The sequence below is a fragment of the Drosophila miranda genome, chromosome XR (genome assembly GCF_003369915.1).
Source record: "Drosophila miranda strain MSH22 chromosome XR, D.miranda_PacBio2.1, whole genome shotgun sequence".
In the NCBI taxonomy this organism is placed as follows: Eukaryota; Metazoa; Arthropoda; class Insecta; order Diptera; family Drosophilidae; genus Drosophila; species Drosophila miranda.
In genome coordinates this window covers 17,749,523-17,771,643 of record NC_046674.1, presented here as the reverse complement: position 1 = coordinate 17,771,643, position 22,121 = coordinate 17,749,523, and the positions used below count along the sequence as shown (strand labels likewise).

At 45.4% G+C, this 22,121-nt stretch overlaps 1 protein-coding gene across 17 annotated transcripts in view; it reads right to left on the bottom strand.

Moving 5' to 3' along the window:
- Positions 1–22,121, bottom strand: part of LOC108151727 (protein alan shepard) — a 158,625-nt gene that overhangs the window by 17,221 nt on the left and 119,283 nt on the right. Inside the window, exon 1 of one of the 17 annotated variants that reach the window (XM_017280515.2) lies at positions 13,838–14,275. The exons of the other annotated variants lie outside the window; for them this stretch is intronic. The gene's annotated coding sequence lies outside the window, so the exon portion shown is untranslated. Of the gene's footprint in view, positions 1–13,837; positions 14,276–22,121 lie in introns of those variants that run through there. 17 annotated transcript variants of the gene reach the window in all.

The following is a 22,121-nucleotide window of genomic DNA, read 5'->3' as shown; positions in this document are numbered from 1 at the left end:
TCACTCTCTCTCCCTCTCTCTCCCCACTCTTCACACTCTCTTCTCTTTCGCTTTATCTTCGATCAATTCTTTGTCTTCGGTTCTTCGATGGGTCTTCGTCTGGCCAGTTCCTTCTGTGCCTTCCTCTTCCGCTTTTCGTGTGTGGCCGAGACACGTGTGCCCTGAGACTTTGGCCAAGTGTTCCACCGCTCCCTCCCTGCTCCTTTCCCCTCTTTCTCCTACTATACCACTCCGTATAAGCAGCACACATTAGCACACGATGATAGTTTTTTGGATGTGTTAACGTTAACCCCTCGCCTGTCTCTTTGGACGATTATTTATGCGCATTTAATTTGTTTACTTATTTATTGCATTGCCACGAGGCGGAAGGTAGTGTGGGGGGGAGGTAGGAGGTACTCGTGCAAGCCCCTAGGAAGAGCAGGAAAAGGAGGGAGGAGGGAGGAGGTGGTGGCGGTGGAGGTGGAAACCCCCGAAAGCGAAACAAAAAACTAAAAATACCATTTTAATGGCATAAGCGCAACTTTTTGATTGCCTCGCAGCCAAATGGTAGGACGATGCGAGGACGAGGGGATGGCGAAAGGAAGGACAAATGGCAGGACGACAAACGAGAAACGATGTCGTCTTCGATGACGATGTCGATGGCGGAGGAACACGCAATTGTTAATGGCCTCAAAACTTATGGCCCGTCATTTCGTTTCTTTCTCCTTCTTCCTTTTTTTTTGTCGTTTTTTTAGGAGATTAGACAAATGTTCATGGGCTATGAGGACAGGGGGGGGGATCAGGGGGCTCCTTGAGGGGCTATAGGCGAAAGAGGAGAGCCGGGGGGAAAAGGCAGAGCCATGGGAAATGTCTCAGGCCGGAGATACGAGCCCATGGAAAGGTTTTGGCAACAACTATTCTGATATGGGTCCGAGGAGGGGTCTGTGGAGGGGTTGGGGCAGGGTCTCTGATGTCTTTTTCAGATATCGATTATGAAGATTGACAGACGACCGACAGCCGACGGGGGGGGGCATTTATTTGTCTGTTCTGTCTAGAGCGAAAAGCTCTAGTGCCCCAAGAATTTTCCACTTAAAAGGGGTCAAAGGGGTCAAGTGTAGAGTCAGGTAAACAGAGACAGAGAGATAGAGAGAGCGAGAGAGAGAGAGGGAACGGAATCAGTGGAAATCTTTGAGGCAAGAGCCCAAGGGAATATCAATGGAATTTCACAATAAACCTCCATTCATCGAAAGATTGAAGCAAATGACAGATACAGATACAGTTGACAATGCAAGTACAGTGGAGGCTCTTTATAAAGGATAGCCACAAGGTTCCGATCTAAATACTTTTGATGAGTGGAACTAGAAGAAAATTGATTCATTCGAAAATTCTATCTCAATCCCATTCCCATCCCTGAGACATGTAGATCTGTCATTCTACATACATATCTCCCCCTCTACATTGGATTCTACATGCCATACTACTTTCTACATTCGAGTCTACATTTCCTTCTCTTCATTCCTTTCTACAATATCTTCTACATGGGAATCTACATTCCTTTTGCATTACCCAAACTACTCTACATTTCCTTCTACATTCCACATTCTACATTCCCCTCCATGGCCACACTGGCTTCACTGCCACTAAAAATCAAAATAAAACCCCAAGAGAAATCACTATTCAAAGAATTAGGAAACTGAAAACCCCAAGGTGTGATTTCGATCCATTTCCAACCTCCCCATCATACCCATCCCCCTCTCCCATCAGCAGTCTCTGGCCTTCACTCTCGAGCCTCATGTTAACATCTCCATTAAAAAGTCATAACGAAAAGATTCTCAGAAACAGAACCGGAGAACGAAGATCTAACCATCCGTCGTTTGGGGGGTCTCTCGCGCGCGGATCGTCGACGAGTCACGTGCCGCCGCCGCCGCCGCCAGAAACAGAAACCGAAGTGCGAAATACAAATGGACTTTGGGTTTGATTTATGGATGTCGCCACAGTCACAGCCACAGCCACATACTCGCATAAAATATAATTCATTTAAGTCTTTGCTCTTTTTGTCGTCTCTCGTGAGTGGCCGGCCGGTGGGTGGGGTTGAGTGCACTCATAATACGAGTAATATTTCCCAGTCGGTAAATCAGAATCAGTCTCAGAAATAAATCCACTCCATCATGAGATTTAGTGGGACATTTATTAAGAGTATTTGTCCGAGTGCTCCAGGGCTCAGATCTGTCCGTCAAATTTGGTTAACCAGAGGAAAGGAATGTGGCTCAAAAGCCTGGACATGGGAGGGGGGGGGGGGGGGGGGGAGCCCCACGTTCGTGACTGCTTAACGGCGAGGGCAACTCCTCTTCCAGAGAGCCCAGGATGAGAAGCCATCAAATCAAAGAGCAAAAAGCAAAAAGCAAAGCAGCGGAAGGTGGAGGGGCGAAGGGGGAAGGAGAGGAGGCCTTAATCCCAAAATTTTCCATCTGATTGCAAGGGTGGAAGGAAAAGCCACATAAAAATGCCTCTCACGTGACTTATATAAATTAAATGCGTAGCAGAAGGACGAGGAGGCGGACAAGGGAGCAGGAAAAAGGAGAAAGCGGAGGAAAACCCGGCAGGAAACTGAAAGATACGATGGATGGATGGATATTCATTCGAACGCCAGAGAGAGAGAGAGAGCAAGAGAGACGAGAAAATGCTAACCGTCATCCCATCCGAGAGGAGGGTTTACCATTTCCCACCAAATAATTGACGCAAGTCATGCTGCAGAGGTGGCAGGTGGTAAAAGTCAGGGCTTCCGAGGGCTCCACATGCCAATGAAAGCAGAGACAGAGACAACAAGAGAGTGAGAGATGGAGAGCTTTCCCAAGAATTTTCGTATCATCTGCCACAGCGGCAGGTGGAATTTTTCTCCCCCCAAAATTAGTGGAAAACAAGGCAAGAATTTATGAAATATTTCCACCCGTAAGAGGCCGAAATATTTGCAGGCCATTCAATCGATGGGTAGCCCAGAGGTCTCCGCTCTCTTCAGAGATTTCCATTTTTCCTTTGTTTCCATTTCCACCAAGCGAAAAAAGTTCATTCATCCTCTGACCTTCAGCTGGGAAATTAAGGCTCTGTTTGCCAGACTTTTATGATCTGATCGTTGATCATGATTGATAAAGAAACACACACAACGGTGCTTAATTGTTAGGCTTTTGAAATCTTATCATGGGAATGTGAATGAGTTTATGAATCTATTTCCAAGAATATTTCCAATCCCCCCCATCCGCCAATGCAATGTGCAGCGATCCACCCATAAAATGGAGAAGGCCCTCCCTCCCCCCCCTCTCTTTTGATTGCAATCCAAGTTCATTTATAAATAAATGACAGAATGTGTGCCAGTTTTCCATTTTTCTGCTAAAAATTATGCAGATTTTTCCATATAATTTTTGCTATTTTTCCATTGACTCAACTTCGGTTTTTGTTATCGCTGCTGGCCACCCACCTGATTGATTTAACATTAACTTGAACAGCAAGTGTTTAATGTTTAACCAGAGACTGGCTTTTGCGCACATTTTCATGGCGATTTTAGTGCATTTCTTTGCACATTCGTGAATGTTCATTGCCTTGCAATGTGTTTTGTTTTATTTATAAAACGAATTTCGCATTGTTTGGCAGTTTATTCTTGGAATATTTGTTGGCTTAATGAGAATATAAATAAATTGCGCGACCCAGGGGGAAAAAGTGTTGACAACATTTCGTGTAGAATATTTAAGCCATTTTTGCTCTACATACAATTTGCATAATTTCTGAGAGGGAGAGAGAGAGAGAGAGAGAGAGAGAGAGGGACGGAGATTTAATCCGAATACAGAGAGAGATTCCTCTCATCAGACGACCTCCCTTTGCCTCTCTCTGATTGCAAAAGACTTTCAATCAAGCAAAAAGGTTTATACGCTTCTCCGTTTCTCCGTCTCTCTGGTTCTCTGTTTGTTCTACGTGATTCGGCAAAAGTTTGGAGCGGTTTGGGCTTTTTTCTATTATATTTTTTGGGCTTTATCTGGGATTCGTTGACGGAATGAGCACGTGCCATGAGGCAATGCCAGAGACAGGGAGAGGCAGCAGGAGGATGGGGCAGCAGCAGAGATAAATTATCTAAACAATTGCCACAAGATTAAAGAAAACTCTGCTCCGAGAATATTCACGAAAATTGCTTAGAAAATTGTTTATTTTGCTTTGGAATTGTATTCTTTAGATGAAATATCCAAAGAATGCATCCAAAATTGGAGAGTATCTAAGACGACTTCAATATTTAGATTAAATTTTATGAGAATTTTCATCGTTTTCCTGCCCCATTCTAATATTTTATGCAAAATATATCTAAATCGAGGAAACCCCCCGTCCACAAATGTTGGATACCCTGGAAATTCCATCGTTTTCTTATTCCATGCCCCCCTGGTGGGTGCAGGGAGTTGCACAATCCCCAACTTAACCGCAAAGCAACATTTTGTTGCTTCACACAGATACTCACAGATACTAGACATACGGGTAGAAAGAGAGAGAAGGAAAAAAACAGTATCTGACAGATGGGAAAAGTCATGTCTGATATTGAAATGTGGCAGCCACTGGGGGGTGGGGGGAAGAGACTTGTAATCCGAGTTCACAGTTGAAATCTCATGTCACCGCCAGATACTCTCACATGAGCAGCACCAGCAGCAGCGGCAGCAGATGGAGAAACAGATACAAAGATACAAAATACTGCTACAGCCCCTGCGGAAGGACTGATCTCTCAAGTGGATGGATGGGTGGGTGGGTGCTTGAATGCTGGTAGGGAGACGTGTGTGTGTGGGTGGGGGGTGAATAGGGGACTCGAGACTCGCGCGACTCGATGATTGTCCGTCACTTGGCGACTCTTGAGCCCCACAATAAAATGCAAAAATTTTATTGAATTAAAGAACAGAACTCAATTTAGCGAGAGAGGAGTGGAAGATAGAGGAAGTGTAGCAGTAAAAGATACCTAAGAGACCTCCACTTTGAGGAGGAGCAAAGATCCCTATATTTTGAAGAGTCCTACAGCTATTGTTTATCATTCATCGGATACTTTCATTGCCACAAACATATCACACCCGCCCCCAAACAGAACCTCCAACTTTCGACGATAAGTGGGTGCCTGTGCCCCCCCCATCGAATACAATAATCATTCGAAGCACATGAATCACACTTTCAAACCTTTCGAATGTTAGCCTGAGGAAATATTTGCACTGATTGCAGCAGGCAGCAGCAGGCAAAACTTACTTGGAACACTCGCAAATATTTCCCAGAAATAGCAATCGAAATGCTTCGATAAAACAGAGGGAGAGAAAGAGATAGCGAGAGAGAGGGCAGCACAAAAAAGAGTGAAATTTATCGCTAAATAAAACACTAAAAGCATTTTAGTGCGATTAGTCGTCGGTCGCAGACACAAAATGTTCTATGGAATGGTCTGCTGAGGGACGGGGGGGAGAGCTGACCAACAGACAGACAGGCGGAGAGATAGAAGCAGAAAGAGAGATAAACAGAGAGAGACAGAAAGCACGAGGGGGTGGCGTGGGGTGGGGTTAAATGCGGTGAGGCTGGCCTCCGCCTTGTCTGGTGCCTTCGATGGACAGTCGTCGCTCGTCTCCAGGTCTCCCCCTCTCGCTCTCCCTCCCCCTCTCTCTATCTCTCTGTTTAACTCTCCCCAAAGCACTTCTCTGTCTTTCTGTTCCGTCTGGTTGGCAGAATACATTTTAGCATTAATTGAGTGTATGATTGAGCGAGAGAGGGATATTAGTTGGATAGTTGTTGTGTTGCTTGTTGTCCATCTCCTGTTGGACCCCTCCCTAGGACCCTCCCCCCCCTTCCCGAAAGAGCACTTCCTTCTGAGGTAAAATGCAAGTAAATAAGATTTTAATTGAAGCTTTTAGCACGGAAATGGAATATTAATGGAGAGAGAGGCAGAGACAGAGACAGCGAAAGCTGATGATGAGTTCTGCTGCTGCTGCCGCTGCTGCTGTGACCCCTAAAGGGGTAACGGGTTGAGGCGGAGGGGCACTGCTTATATAATCCATGTTTTTCCATCAATTCCGATGAAAATTTTCTAATCTAAAGCCAAAGTTCGTTTGCAGGAAAGCAAAAACTTCATTAGCAATGCGGGGGGGGAGAGAGAAGCGACTTCCCAGAACCCGAACCGCATCAACATTTCAGATGATATTTCCCAGAAACTCAGGACAACGCGTTACAGGAAAATTCGTAATAGAAAGATCTTCGACGCTCAAGATTTTCCTGGAAATTAGTTAGAATTTATTTGGAATATTTTCAAGAAATTCCTTGAATTTCACAGAGACAGATTTACAGTTTCTGTAGTTTCTGGCACTTGAAGATGACTCAAAAACAAGCGAGAAATTACATAAAAATTTAGAACCAGTCGCAAATGAACCATTCCTTCATTTCCAGACATATATCCAGATATAATAGGAATAGGAAACCAGAAGGAAGAGAACAATAAGAGGATGGGGGGGGGGGGGAAGAAAGGTAAAAGAAGCAAAGCAATGGGCAAAGGCATTGGCAAATAATAAATCATATCGTATACGATATATATTGTATAAAGTATTGCCAAAGAACGTGATCGGAAGCGAGTGTCCAAGAAATGCTCCCCACTTCACACTTCGCTCTTTCTTACACTCCCCTCTCTATTTACAATCCCCCCTCGCCCCTCTCCTATCACTCTGTCACGCAATTAAACAGAAATATGCCGCCGCATTTAAATTGAATTAAGCCTCAAGTCTGGATGCCAAAAGCCGACGTACAGCCGAGTATGAGGAAGAATGACAACAAACACTCTATATCCCACCCCACCGCACCGCACCCCATTCTCTTCTCTGTTATGCTTCTCTCTTTCTCTACACACTTCTCTGTCGCTCCCCATCCATAAATAATGAATGAAACGAGTCTCGACACAATGAATACTTTGAATCTCTGCGAATGTGTGTGTGTGTGTGTGTGTGTGTGTGTGTGTGTGTGTGTGTGTGTGTGTGTGTGTAGCGGAAGTAACACTTAACTTAAACACGAGACAGAGAAAGAGAGAAAGAGACAGAGACAGGAGAGAGGGGTAGAGAAGTGAGAGAGAGGCCTAGAAGATGGATGAGAGCACGCACACACACAGAGAATAGTGAAGAGTACTCCACACACACACACACACACACACACACACACGCATACAAGTGTCAATCACACACAGATACAATGAGAGAAAGAGAGACAGAGAACAAGAGAGAAAGGCACACAGAGAGAGAGACCCCGAAAAGATGACAAAAGACACAAAAACACACGCGCTTTGTGTCCCTCCTCCTCCTCCCCCCAATGTAAAAGATACAGTGCCACTCCTCCCCCCCCCACCCTCTCTCTCGCTCTCCCCCTCTCGGTCTCTCTTTTGTGTGTAAGAATCATGCGGGTATTTAAATTTAATTTGCAAGCTGACAAAAAAGAAAGCAAAGACGATTTCTTGACACTTCTTGTCCCTCAAGTGAGTCTCCTCCATCTCCCTCGCTCTTGCTCTCTCCCTCTCTGTCTCTGTCCGACCGGAAGTGAAGAAGAACCCCCCATATATGTATAGGGGGTGGGCGGGGGGCTTACAGAAAAGGAAAACTTCTGCTAAAAGCCAACATCCAGAACAAAACCAACATTTTCTGCTGGCATCGCCCCTCCCTCTCTCTCCACCCACCCGTCTCCTGCTCTCTTTCTCTAAGTGGTTTTGTGGTCACTCTATCAACATCTGAGAGGGGAATGGGCGCTGGAAAGTGGCGCTGGGGTGGGGGGTGGCTTAATGGCGAGTGGGAGTGATGTGTGGTGTCGGAAGTGCCACTCATTGGGTCTTCATTTAGTGCGAAATTAGAGGGAAACACACACAAACACACACTCACTAACACACACATGCAAGACGTACTAGAGAGGTGAAAAGGCCTCCAGGGGATTTTCCAATCACACTTTTGGCGAAAAGCAAGGAAAAGCAATTGAAGCCAAGACATAACTTGCCTCGTTTTATAGAATGAGAACTTTCTGCCTTTTGGGAGGTCCCAAGGGTCCAAATCCACAGTGCAACTATTCCTCCATGCAACTGCAACTGCAACTGCACCTGCGGCTGCAGTTCCAATCCATTAACAATTAGCTAAATGCGAAACGACTTCATTTCCCCAAACCGAAAACCGAAAACCCATTCAAAAGGTGGGAGGGGGTTAGGCTGATGGCCACTCTACGAAATCAAACACACGCTGGGGCTCCCCAAATGCCGGCCGCTGCTGCTGTTGCAACTCGGTTAACCCTCCTCCTCCAAAACATCTGCGTGTTGCAACTGATTAACCCTTCGAAATTCGCTATCTCTTAACCCGCCGAAAGGTGCACCTGCTGCAGTGTTATTTCTCCTCTTTTGGCTGTTCCTGTGGCTGAGCGAGCGTTTAATGCGAAATGTTTTATCACTCATACGCCGCATGAGCCACAGGCCAGAGCCAGAGCCAGAGCCAGAGATAGTGCAAAAGGCAGGGACAGAAAAGGGGGGGACAGACAAGCAGACAGACAGAGACAGGGCGAGAGCAAGACAGACGACGTTGCCACGAGACAAATGTGTCCCCAGAGCAGCGGTCGCCGCCGGTTGCCGGTTGCAGGTCGCCGGTCGCCGGCGGAGTGCAAACAAAACGCCTACGTTAATTACACTGTCCAACACACAACCCAACACTGGACTGGGGCGGCTGTGGGGCTGTGGGGCTGTGGGGCTGCGTTGCTGTTGGGCCGCTGGAAGCAATGAAATTTAACAACTAAAGCAAACTGAAGCTTAATCTAACGAAGCACCTGCCCCTGCCTCTGCCGCTGCCTCTGCCGCTGCCCCTCCTTTCTGTCCTCCTGTCTGTGTTTGCATTTGTATTTGGGAGTATCTGTGCGTGTGTGCATGTGTGCGTGTGTGCATGTGTGCATGTGTATTCGTGTAAATTGAAAATGTGACTCATTCCAAAAGCAAAAGCAAACGCAAACGAATTGACCTTTAAGAGGGAGATGGCAACAGAGTGAGGAGAGGGAAGATGGGAGAGAGGGGGAGGGGAAGGGGAAGGCCAGCAGAAGAAAAAAGCCATAAAAAGCACCTGACAACACAGTTTTGTGGCCAAAAAAAGAGAAGAGAAACAGCAACAATAATAAAGTCAGCAACAAAAATTTCAATCATTTTTGAATGAAGCTGCTGCTGCTGCAAGTGCAAGGGGCGGGAGGTGGGGTGGGGATGGGGATGGGGCTGGGATTGGGGAAAGAAGATATAAAGAGAGAGGGAGAGGGTGATGGAGATGGAGAAAGGTAGAGATAAAATGAAGAAATGATTGCTAGACATATATGAAACCTTAAGGAAAATCATTTCATAGAAATCACCTCAGGGTTAAAAGAGTATCATTATCACTCATTCTTAACCCTCTAAAGGCCTTAACCCACCTCGGGATATAACATAGATCTACTACTACTACAGAAACTACTGGAAAATGGGTCCTTTGATTTCTTCACATGTTTTGGATCTCTAATAAACGTATAATTTCTGATATTTCTATACACTCTGTGCCACTTTTATATTGAACCTTCAAAGAACAAAGAAAACCTATTATTTTTAGTGAATCTTTAGGTTTTTTTTCGGCTTATATTCCCCCATTAGCTTCCCTTTGGGTAGCTTTGCATTCCTTCTCTTACTCATCCATTAATCCTCTAAAACCTCTCTAGGGTTAAGCCCTTCTGGATCGTACACTCAGTACAGTCACTCCACTCTCGCAAAATGTGATTTCCATTCGCTTCTGTGCTGTGTGTGCCGTGTCTCGCAGCTGACTCATTTTCCCCGAATGTTTCATAATACAAGTTTTTCAGTTGCGTCACTTGATCGCCAGCAAAAGCCGGGGAGGGAGAGGGGGGCGGTGGTGGAGCAGGAGTGGGGATATGTATATCTATAGCTCGTGTTTTTTCAAACAGTTGACATAATTTTTGTGTACCGCAATTCCTGATAAGAGAAAACGTAGTCACTTTTTCTCTCTGTTTCTTTCTGTTATCGCCCGTTGGGGCCTGACTAAACCTCGATATTGTTATCAGAGTCCACGCTCTGCGGCTGCGGCTGCAGCTGGGGCTAGGGGCTGGAACAGGGGTAAGGATGAGGGGGGCAGTAGAGCATTCCGACGTTGTATTCTGGGGAAATTTTCATTGGAAATTAAATGTGATTACAAAAAATGTAATGGTTTTTCCCACAGTACAAATTTTACATTTCACGAATTTGGGGGAAAAACAATCACATTTCCATGGAAAAATGAGAGCAAAATTCTGGGTACTAAAATGGTCACTTGAGACGTTTTTGTTTTTGCAAAAACTTAAATTTGATATTTTATCTTAAAAGCATTTTCAAATATTATTAAAAAAAAAATATTATGTTTCTCTGAAGTAAAAGGGACTTCCACATCCTTGCAACCACCCACCCATCCCTCCATCCTTCCACCCATCCATCAATGGGAGGATAAAGCATGGAAAACTATAAGGTGGGCGGGGCATCTCCTTTTAAAAGGGATTTTAGTTTGGGGACGTGCTCTCCTCCGCCCTTTTGCAAGGAAATGTGGGGGATGTTGTGGTCATCGAAGTCCACTGTAGAAAGTTCACAAAACTTGTACTTTTTAAGGGGATTTTGTTCTTCTCTTTTTGTATACCCTTTTCTGTGGATAGATCTTAGATGTTGCTCAAATAATTGAAAAATAAATCATTTACTAGCCAAAACTGATCTTCCAGGGTATCTAAATCCTTGGCTTTGGAACTTTTCGATGTCGATTTTTTTTAACAATTATTTTAGTTATTTTTTACTCCTCATTTGCTTGTGTAAGATTTTTTTGCATGAAATTGACTTGTTATTATTATTATTTTCCTTTGTTTCTTTATCTATTTTATTTTTTTTGAATAAATAAATATATTTATATATATTTTGTTTTTATTTTTCTTTATTTAATGCTCTTATTTTTTGTTGGTTTTTTTGTCGTTTTATGTCTAATTTTATCCCATTTTATTTTTCTTGATTTTTTTCGTGTTTTTATTTTGTTGGATTTGCATGTTTTGTGGCACGTAGAAAATGTTCACGCCACACACCACACAAGTACCGTTAGCAGCAACCCCCGCGAGGCAGCAGTCGGCAACTTTTTGCTAACAAATTGCCCTGTCCGACCGATAGCCCCCCCCCTCTCCGGCCCGCTCCACCAGCCCACGTGCAAGCTACCCCTCTTCAGTCCAGGAAGTCAGCGCCGAGCGATAAGTGCAAAGAAAAGCGTTCTAGAAGGAGGCTACAGAGGGGAGGGGAGGACGGTAGAGGCAGGCCAGCATAAGGGTAGAGGTAGAGCGAGGGCAAGAGCATGGCAGGGCAGGGGTAGGGCAGGGGCAGGGCAGTGGCAGTGGCAGGGCAAAAGGAATATGTAAATCCCGAAATTGCCAACAAACCATAAAAAATGCTGAGGCTGAGGCTGAGACATAAAACAGATGAGAAGAAAGAACAAGCAGAGGTAGGAGATAGGGCAGGAGGAAGAGGGGGAGAAGAAGTAGAGGCCAGGGGCCAGGAGCAGTAGAATGCCGAAAATGTTGAAAAGATAAAGATGAGACGCGACCAACGCAGCAGAAGGCACAGCAGCAGGAGAGACAGACATGCCTCAGAGACGGAGGAGGCTTGAGGGATGGCGGGGGGATAAGACATGGAAGGAGCTTGAAGGGGGGATGAGCGCGCTGACGCAGGACATGTGCGGTGTGTGTTGTGTGGAGGTGAGAGTTCACAGTTTCTCGGTGCTCTGCTCTGCTCTCCTGGCGTTCATCTTTGTTCTATCCTCTCCTCTCCTCTCCACTCCACTCCTCTCATTTTATTTTTTATTTTTTACAACTTTTACTTTGTTACAGAAATAAAACAAAGAACAAAGTGTGCGGATGGATGGATGGATGGATAGATGGATGGAAAGGGGGGGGTGTAGGCGGGTGTGAGGGTGCTGCAAATAATCTCCCACGTGCCCTGGGGGCAGGTTAACGATGTTGTCTGCCACCGTCTTGTATTCGGGCGTGCCTGCCACACACACACGCACACAGAGAGAGAGAGAGAGAGAGAGAGAGAGAGGGGTGCAATGACTGCAACTTGTGCAAAGAGAAAGTTCCTTCCTTCTTGAAGCTCGTGTCTCCTTTTTGTGCGTTAAGAAATTTCATTGTTGCCCATTTTCAAGGGTTGATTTTCTCGTCTCAAACACACACACACACACACTTATATACACCCATACGCAGGCACACCTTCCCTTAAACCCTCCTCCCAACCCTCCGCACGTAGCTTTTGGCGAGACAAAGAAGAAGTGGAAGAAGCCGAAAAAGTGGAAGGGTGCACAGCACACAAAAATGTTGAGCGTCTAAAAAATAAAGTTGCCCTCTTTATCGCACACACACACACAGACAAATAAATAAAGGCTTAACCTTGGACTTCACAAGCTTCAAAAGTGGGAGAGAGAGCGAGAGAGAAAGAGGGAGGGAGGGAAGGAGGGAGGGAGGGTGAAAGAAAGCTAATCAGTCGTTGCCTCTCTTGTCGACGTTGTCGTTGTCGTCCCCCATATCGGACATTCCCCGTCTGCCGGCAACGACGACGACGACTACGACGACGCTCCGGGGGCTGACCGCAAGAGACATAAACGAAGGGAAGAGGAAAGGGGGAAGGGGAATCGTCTCGCTCTGTGCCGTGCCTGGCACTGCCCTTTAATTTCATTGAAATTGCCCTGGGGCTAAGGCCACCCCCCCGCCTCCCTAGGGCTGTCTGTGCCAGATAAACGGGACAAATGCATTCCAGATTACGATTGCAATTGAAAGGATAATTTAATTTGAAGAACGGATTTACTACGGCACCCATGAAATTGTTCAGAGATTTTCAATCTGAAAGTAGAAAGATTTCTTCGATAATTCTAAAATATTCGCTTTAAATATATATTTTTGGAAGTTTCTGCTTTCGCTCAGTAGAAAACAATCTACATTATTGGAAGACTCTTCTTCAGACTATAATATTTATAGAATCTGGATCTGATTTACTTTGGATTGATGGAGAATACCTCTCTGAATTAGAGCCACGAATCTTTGAAGTCTGGGGGTGTCCATAGCCTCTATAGGGGCGTGCCATATGTTCAAGGAGTCTGGCACTGCCACCCACTTGAAATCAGCTGATGAGTACCGTAAATCTGTAACTTTAAAGCTCTCTTCCGCGCTCCTCTTTCCACTTCTTTCTGTTGTGCGTTTCTTCTTTGTAAACTTTTTCTCTGACATTTGGCATTTGTCACTTTAGTTTTTTTTTTTTGCAAATGCAAAAAATAAAAAAAAAAAGCTGCTAACCTTTAATCTTAAAATTCTACAAAAATCTACACAGCCCACACAGAGAGATAGACGGAGAAAGAGCGAAAGAGAGGGGGATGGATCGGCTTATTTAATTATACACGCAGAGAGAGAGAGAGAGAGAGAGAGAAAGGGATAAAGAGTGAGAGAGAAACCAGAGTGAAATAAATTTTATTTAAACGAAAGCGTATTTTTGTTGCTTTTTGTGTGGTGTTTGGAAAGAAACAAACAAACAGACATTGAACTTTATGATATTGGGGGGCGGTCTAAGGGGAGTAGGATGTGTGTGTGTGTGGGCGCAATGCGAAAGAGCAACACAAAGAGGAAAGCCCAACAGCGGCACACACACACACACGCACACACCTGAATACCTTTTCTTTTTGTTATTAATTATGGCCCAGGCACGAGGCAATTGGGAAAGAGTGGAATGAAGGAATTTTTGCAGAGTTCAAGTATTTTCGAAATTAATATTATTATGCTTTTTATTTACTTTGTTTTTTTCTCGAGCTTTGGCTTTTGCCTTTGCTTTATGCTTGACAGCTGCTGCTCTGTTGGCGGCGGTGTCGGTGACGCTGGCGGCTTCCTTCTTCTCGGCTGATTCTTTACGTTTTTCTCTCTGCCTCCTTCCTTCTTTCTATTCAGGCACGCACTTACAACCACACACACATGCGTGTATGTGTAATGGGGGGATGGGGAAGCTTTCGGCTGTTTACAAACTTTTGCGACGTTTTCAAGTGCGACGCTAGCGGCGACTGCGGCTTCGGCTTCGGCTTCAGCGGCGACGTCAGCGACTGAGTGAGTGAGAGAGCGCGAGCACAAGCTTTAACTATTTTGCTTTCTGCTTCTCGCTATTTTGCCGTTCGTTCGTTGTTTTTTCTTTCCTTTTTTTTTGCAAACGCTTTAATAACTTTCTATTGCTATTTTTATATATATGTATATATTTTTTCTTTGTGCACACAAAAAAAAAACAAAGAGAGGTAGACGCGCGAGACACAAAGAGGAACAAATGAAAAACCGCACGTACGATAATATTTCACTTTTTTTTGGATAGGTTTGTATTTCCTTTAGTATTTTATAAATTTTTGCTATAATTTTTGTTTTGCGGTGAGACCGGAGGTAGCGGCAACGTCAGCTTTAAGCTCACGCACACACATACACACTCGCAAGAGACTGAGACACGAGTGTGGAACGACGGGGGGGACGTGACACGCAAAAAAAAAAACTGAGAGACAACCACACGACTACAGTTTTTACAGTTGCGAGAGGGGAGCTTGGGCACAAACTTAAGCTTCGCAGCAGCAGCTGATCTTCGCAGAGAGAGAGAGAGAGAGAGAGAGAGTTGGCCGGTATGTCACTGTGTGTGTGCTTCTGGGGGTTTGGGGGTACTCCGAGAGCTCTGCGAACCTAACGCGACTGAAATGAAAATCAAACTAAAACGCCAGCAGCCAGCGGCCATCGGTGGCAACGGTGGCCAGCGCCAGCGTCGGTCGGGCAGCGACGCTTTGGGAGCGCAATGCATGCGCAGTAGTTACGCTCTCTCCCCGGCGGTGACGGCTCAAAATGTATGAATGGGCGGCAGCGCCGACAACACACACACACACACACACACACACAGAGAAAGAGAGAGAGACGGAGAAAGAGAGAGAGAGAGCAAGCAAATAGTAATGGAAAAAGCGCCGGCAAGCGGAACTTCTCTGCTTGGCGCTCACAGCCCACCCAACCGACCGACCCACCCCCTCGCTCTCCCTCTCTCTGTTTCTCTCTCTTTCTGTGACTATCAGCCCCATCATCTCCCACTCACAGCCCCCTTTTTTCTGACTATCGCCCACACCCTTACTCTCTTTGTACCGGAAAAAGGAATTTTGTATGTGTGTGGCGGGGGTGTATTTTCCCAACCAACCAAAAAAAAACAAAATAAATGCAAAAGAGAGTGCGAGAGAGAGTGCTGCTGCTGGCGCTGCCGCTGTCTCTGCCGCTGCCGCTGTTGTTGACGTCAACGTCTGGGGTTGAGTCAGCCTCTGCCGGCGCTGAGCGCCACCACCCAAAAAACAAGAAGAAGAATAATGAAAAAAGTTTGCACAGTGGTACAAAAAGCCACCATACTGCGCCGATTATTACTTCATTCATCAATTGTTGTTGTTGTTTGTTGCACGGACACGTTCGACATTTTTCGCTTCGTTTCGTTTCGTTTTGTTTCGTCCGCTCCCAGCTCTCAGCTCGCAGCTCGCGTGTAAAGCGCTCATTTCGCTAATGTTTGCCTCTCTCTTTGTCCCCCCTTCCCTTCCCTACCCCACCCCCCTTCTTCTTCTAAATCGCAAATGCCAAAAATACCCGTATGTGTATGTGTTTTTTTTTTAACAAGTGGTTTTTTTTGGCGCTTTGTCAGCAGCAGCGTGAGAAACAAATTTGTGGGCTGCGGCTGACTGCTCTATCCACTGTGGCGCAGCGTCTCTGCCATGTCTCAGATAATACCCTGCACTCGTCCATTCTCCCAACTCTCCCAGGCCGCACACTCAACAGCTGTTGAACCGGGCGCAGCCTCCTAATCGGCATACCCTTCACTGCCGACGGTATTGCGATTTTCAACAGATGTTTGCACTTTTTCGCATAGCTTCCAAATTGATTTTCTTCAAGGGTATCAGAGCCTTCGACTTGCCTTAAAAGCGCTAACCTTTCCCCTTCGAGCACTATTTTCGATTTGATGACTTTTGAGCCGATTTTTTGTTTGTTTTGTTTTTGGTTCGTGTGAATGTTGCAGCTCGTAAAAATAAATCATAAAAGTCAGAATAAAGTATAAAAAGAAAATGAAAAGAAAGAGAAAAAGAATGAGAGTGATGAGTGGAAAAACTATTAAAATGGGACAGAACAGACCAGACCAAAGCCAACCATCATCATCATCTGCACCTGTCGTCCACCTTGAATTTGAAATCATTTTTCCACAATTTATTGTTTCGGGCGAACTTCAAAGTACCTTCATAAAGATAAATAAATACAGAGGGGGAGGCGGCAGACTACGGGATAGAGCCGGAGAGGAGGAAATTATTGTTTGAGTTGAATGAATCTTCCATTTCCTTCGCCCTAGCCCACCACCACCCCCCCATCGTAACCCACATTTCGAACAGTTTTCCGTTTTTATTTGTATTTTGCTCACTCATGAAGTTAGTTTTTTTTGTTGTTTTTTTTTTCGAACGGGAAACCTGTTTTGTTTTGTAGATAAGCGCCAATACTGGAATTGCCCATAACTTGAGACGAGTGTAACTTTGACTTTTAGAAAAATAGATTTGATCGATTGATTGATGGAGAATTATTAAGCAGAAAAAGAAGAGGCGGAGGATTTTCCGTCAGTGAGTAATTGGAGAATCATGCCCGGATCTACGTAATCGTAGATCTTAACTTAATTTCCACAGAAGCAACGAGAAATTGCGATAAAGAAATTAAAAGAAAATAAAAATGAAAGAGGTTTAAGAAGAAGGAAAAGACGAAATAGTAAGATGTTAAAAAAGAAGGTGGAATACTAATAAAATGTCAGGCTCTATCTTGAGTTCCCCCCCCCCATCAAAAGGCAAAAAGAGATGAGAAAGAGATGCGTAATGGGGATTAAGTAGGAGAATAAGAGAAGGATTTTCCCGCCCTCGATCCTCTCAGAAGTAATCGAATTACCTTCTAGAAACAATAAAATGACAATAAAGAAATGCAAAGCAAAAAAGGGGTTAAGTAGAAGGGAAGGGGCGGCACAAAGCAGCCGAAGAAGGGGAGAAAGCAATTTCAATGGAGCTTACATTTATTTACAAGAGCGAGAGCGAGAGCGAGAGAGAGAGGGAGATAGCGGTACAGCGAATATCAGCTGATAAAAAAAAAACAACAGAATCACATACATAGGCAAAAGAAAATCGCCTCACATGGCGGTGGCGTCGTGCGGAAGGGGGCCGCAGAGAACAACCGTGATAATAGCAAAACAAATGAAACGAAAGAGAGGGAAGCAACGAGGGAGAGAATGAGGGATAGAGGGGGTATTTTCAATTGAAAATGAATGCGTATAAATGCGCCCATATGGAAAAGGCAACGCACACACACACACACAGTGGATATATTCTTTGTGTGTGTGTGTGTGTGTGGGCATGGGGGTGTACGGTGGAAAATTGCGACTTTGCCTGCCTTTTTATCGGCTTGCGGCATCTCTCTGCCACTGGCGCTGCTTCTGCCTCTGCTTGTGCCTCTTCCTCTACCGACTGCTTTGACTTTGCTCTCCTCTCTGCACTGCTCGGCTGATAGTCTTCTCTGCTTTCTCATGCACTTTCATGCTGGTGACGCAGCGGGGTGTGAATGCGGCAAAAAAAGAAGAATATTCACACACACACACACACACACATACACACAGACACCCGCACACATGTGTACGCATATAAAATACATTATCAGCGGCGTTGCGATTACAGTAATAGCAGCGACGCCGGCAGAAAGCACCCTCTCTCCTCGTGGACGCTCTTCCTCTCTTTCCCACTCTCTTTTCCCAGCTCTCTAATGTGATGCTGGCTGGCCTGGCCCCAAGCAGCAGAGCAAGCATCGTCTGTCTGTTTCCACTCCGGGTGCTGCCTCTTCTTTCACTTCTTCTACTTTATCTACGTGTTCTTCTTCTTGTAATAGCATTTACTGTTTGTTCAACTGTTATTGCTGGACGGACGACTACTCTGTTGCTCTCTCGCGTGGCTATCCATCCCCCATCTTCCAGCCTCCCCATCATCCCATCATCCATTCCCATTCTGATTCCGATTCTGATGCCGATTCCCATTCCCATTCTCATTCCCATTGACATTGTCTTTGTGCTATTTGTGCCCATTCTCTTATTTTATCGCATCTTGTTCTTTTTGCCTCATTTCATTCCATTTCCATTCGCTTGCAGGTCGTCAAGAAATTAAATGCTCATTATTTGGTGGCTTTTTTCGCTGTCATTCTTTCCATTCTTCCACTTGCACACACACACACACACACACTACATTCGTTTTTCTTATCAGTCTAACTACTCTGCACCCCGCTCAGCATTCGACTACACTCATGCTCTGCCTCTGCCTCTGCCTCTGCCTCTCCCTCTCCATCACCCGCTGCTTTTACTCATGCCAGTTATTATGGTGACGTTGACAGCGCTGCCGGCAGCGACTCATCAATTTCGCTCTCTGGCGCTGGACCATCTATCGCAAGGTGCAGGTGACAAGAGGTGCGGCCATTACGGCTTAGCTCAGTTGCCTATTTTGCAAGCCACTCTCTCTACCGCTCTCTCCTTTCGTAGACACAAACAAAGGGCCCTGACTGGCCACACCACACCTCATTAAAATACACCTTGGACCAACACCTCTCTCTGTCGCTCCCTCTCGCCACCCGCATCGAACACAACACACACTAACTAACATTTTTATTGCATTGTCGCCTGTCAATCGTCGCTGGACAATTGTTGTTGTCAACGCCAGCAGCGGCAGCAGGGCAGCAGCGTCAGCGTCAGCGCCAGCGACAGAAATTATCGCAGCAGAGAGGAAATAAATATAAATGTGTATCCAAATAAATAAGTAAACATGTGCGAAAAAAGGGGAGACATCGAGCGCAGGGGAGTGGGGGAGCGCGTGTGTTGGCTTGTGGGAAGTTCAAGATAAAAGCTTTAACCGTTAATGACCGAGCAAAAGTCCCCACTGAATCTTGGTTCTTTTTTTTTTTTGTTTCTTTATAAATTGGGGAATTTCTAGATTCCAACAGTGGGCCAAAGCCGATTAAATCTCGAAGTAATTGAATAATTGAAAATATTGAATATAGGATATATATAGGATATGTGTCCCATTTATGATGGGAAATCCACCTTTAAATGGGTATTCTTCTGACTTTCCCTTGAAATTTATTTCCCCCATTAAATCTCTGCCTAAAACCAACCTCCATTCCCCTGTCTGTTCGGTTAATACTTCCCACTGACGTCATTCTTTTGGAGATTGGCTATAAATAAACCCCAAAGAACTAAACAACAAATGGAATTATACACATTACGAGCAAAAGCCATATCAGAGAGCTAAACAGAATTCATAAAAAAAATAAAAATAAAAACGAAAGCAAAAATTGTTTAATTTTTTTGTGGGCGGTTTGCTTATCGTTATTGTTGCTGGGTGTGTGTGTTTTTGTATTGTTATTTTTTTTTTTACTCATTTTGGAAGTATGGAGAGATAAGAGGGACGGAGAGCTCCAGATAAATATTGACAGATTTACTGCAATTAGTGGGTAATTATGGATACAACAATTGTAGGCGTTGGGTAAAGCGCGATAATGAGAGAGGGATCCGCAGAGATTCGAGTTTCGAAACTCCACCTCCGCAGAGAACTGTGAATTCTGAACTCTGACTTGTCTCCCGACAATCCTGCGGTAATCCTTAACCATTAAAAAGGCAATCCGAAAGGCTTTTCCAGACAGAATTTGCACTAAGCCTCACCTCAAGGGAGGGGGGAGATGGGAATGCAGGAGGCAGGAGGCAGAACCCGAGGAATGTGTATCCATCATAATCTCGTTATCCCAAGTCTAGGCGAAAATTTCTACATGGAGGCAGAAAAAAAAGAAAGGAAGAAACGTGGGGGGGAAACTCTTGGCAAGGCTTTGGGAAATATGCAAAGCGGAAAATTCCGCATAGCTGAGAGTGTAGGCAGTGGCTTAGTACATCCCTCTTAAAGCGAGGGGGGAGCGTAGACCTCCATAAAATGTCACAAATTCCATGGTTCATAAAGACTACGTCCCTGACAACTCGTTTCCAGGGGGGCGGAGGTTGTGGCGGTGTGGTTCAGGGATGCTCGAGTGTAAAATGTGAATAAAATACAAGAATTGCCAAGAAATAAACGGAATTGCATTAAGTGCATCCGTTTGAGAAGGAGCGCAGGTAGAATCGCATGTCAAGGGGCAGGGGAGGAAGTGCGGGGGGGGGGAGGCAGGGTTTGTGGTGTCGTTGCTATGCAATTTTCACCGTGCCACCTGGCCACATTGCCAAGTAATTTCAAGGTTATGTGAGAGATGGAAATTAGATTATGGAGCAGCAGCAGAGGAAGCACAGAGCAGCAGCAGAGGGAGCACAGAGCAGCAGCAGAGGGAGCACAGAGCAGCAGCAGAGGAAGCAGTGGCAGTGGCAGAGGGAGCAATAACAGAGGCAGTGACTGTAGAGAGAACTAATAGAAAATGCACACCTTATACAAATATACCCTGATCCATTAGCAGGAAGAGACAGGCGTAGCGATAGCTTTAGGAGCAATAACAGAAGCAGACAATGTAAGGGAAGAGAGAGAGCGAGAGGAGCGACTGCAGAGGAGCCAACAGCAACACGATCGTCGGGCCTAGCAGCAGTAATGTTAACAGCGACAGCAGAGGAAGAGCCCTGCAACTGTAATGCCAGCAGAGGCAACCGACAGAGCATGCAAGCAGAGGACAGCCAGCGGCAGAGGCAGAAGCAGGAACTGCTACTGCAGCAGAGGCGCAGCAGAGGAAGTCATGGCAGACACAGCGACGCGCGAATAGTCGGCGTTAACAGAGCCCCTAACAGAGCTAGCGGCAGCGGCAACTGCAGCGCGAGCAGAAGCCACAGAGCATGGGAGGAAGCAGAAGAAAGCCAGCGGCAGAGGTAGCTGCAGAGCCATCAAATAGAGGAAGTTTCAAGTGAAACTCCAGCAGCAATTGTAATGTCAGGAGGGGATGCCAGCAGAGGCAGGGGCAGTGCCAGCGCAGCGTACACGCACTTTGAATTACCACCGTCAGAGGTCGCACCCCCCGCCACCCAAATGCCCCCTCCCTCACGCCGCCTTAAAACCTGTCTTTAAGCGAATTTTGACTTGACTTTTCACTCACTCGAGAGCACGATAACAACGGAAATATGGCTCCCAGCCTTACACTTCTACATACATATGTATCCTGTGTGTGCGTGTGTGTGCGTGTTGTCCGTTTTAATGACAAACATAACCATGAAAACATGAACATTAATTTAATGGATATCCATCCATAATGGACATTGGACGTAGAACAGGGGGTGTGGTGGGGGGAGGGGGAGTGTGGGGCATGGCCTGAACAATTGGTTCACATTTGAAATCATGTCTCAGAGTAAATTAGACAGTACCCCCACCTTCCTCCACCCCCCCTGCACCACCCTCTCATAAGCACATAAATTGTATGTAATCGGGAATATATAATTTCTATACAATACACACATACATATATGTACATATACATATATGGATGGAAAATTGGTTCTCTGTTCGGGGATCTGTTCCAGCTGTGGGCATGCATAAAATTGATATCTTAATGGTTATACATATGTGGGGGCAGGGGGCCGGGGGGATGCAGACGGAGAGATTCCAATGTTCAGGTTAATACTGTGCGTGCTCATTCCACTGTGAAGGGTGTTATCAACCATTCAGGGGAGAGAAGGTTCAGGAGGAGGAGTCAACCCAAAGACCAAAGGCTCAAATGGAGTGTAAACTGTTTTGGGGGGAGGGTGAACACTCGTATGAATTGAAAGATTTAAGGTGTGCCCAGGGATCATATGGGAACGTTTCATTATCGCAGGAAGTCCCTGAATGAAACCTTCAAAAGAATTATTCCCTATTTGTGGGAGAATGAAACCCAAAAGGCCTCTCATACGTATTTACTTATAATTTAAAATATTCCCAAAAACAAAAATCCCATAGAAATGCTATCAACTTTCATTCCATTATTATATCCTTCTTTCTTCAGACAGACACACATAAATGAAAAGCCCCATTGCCACGTAA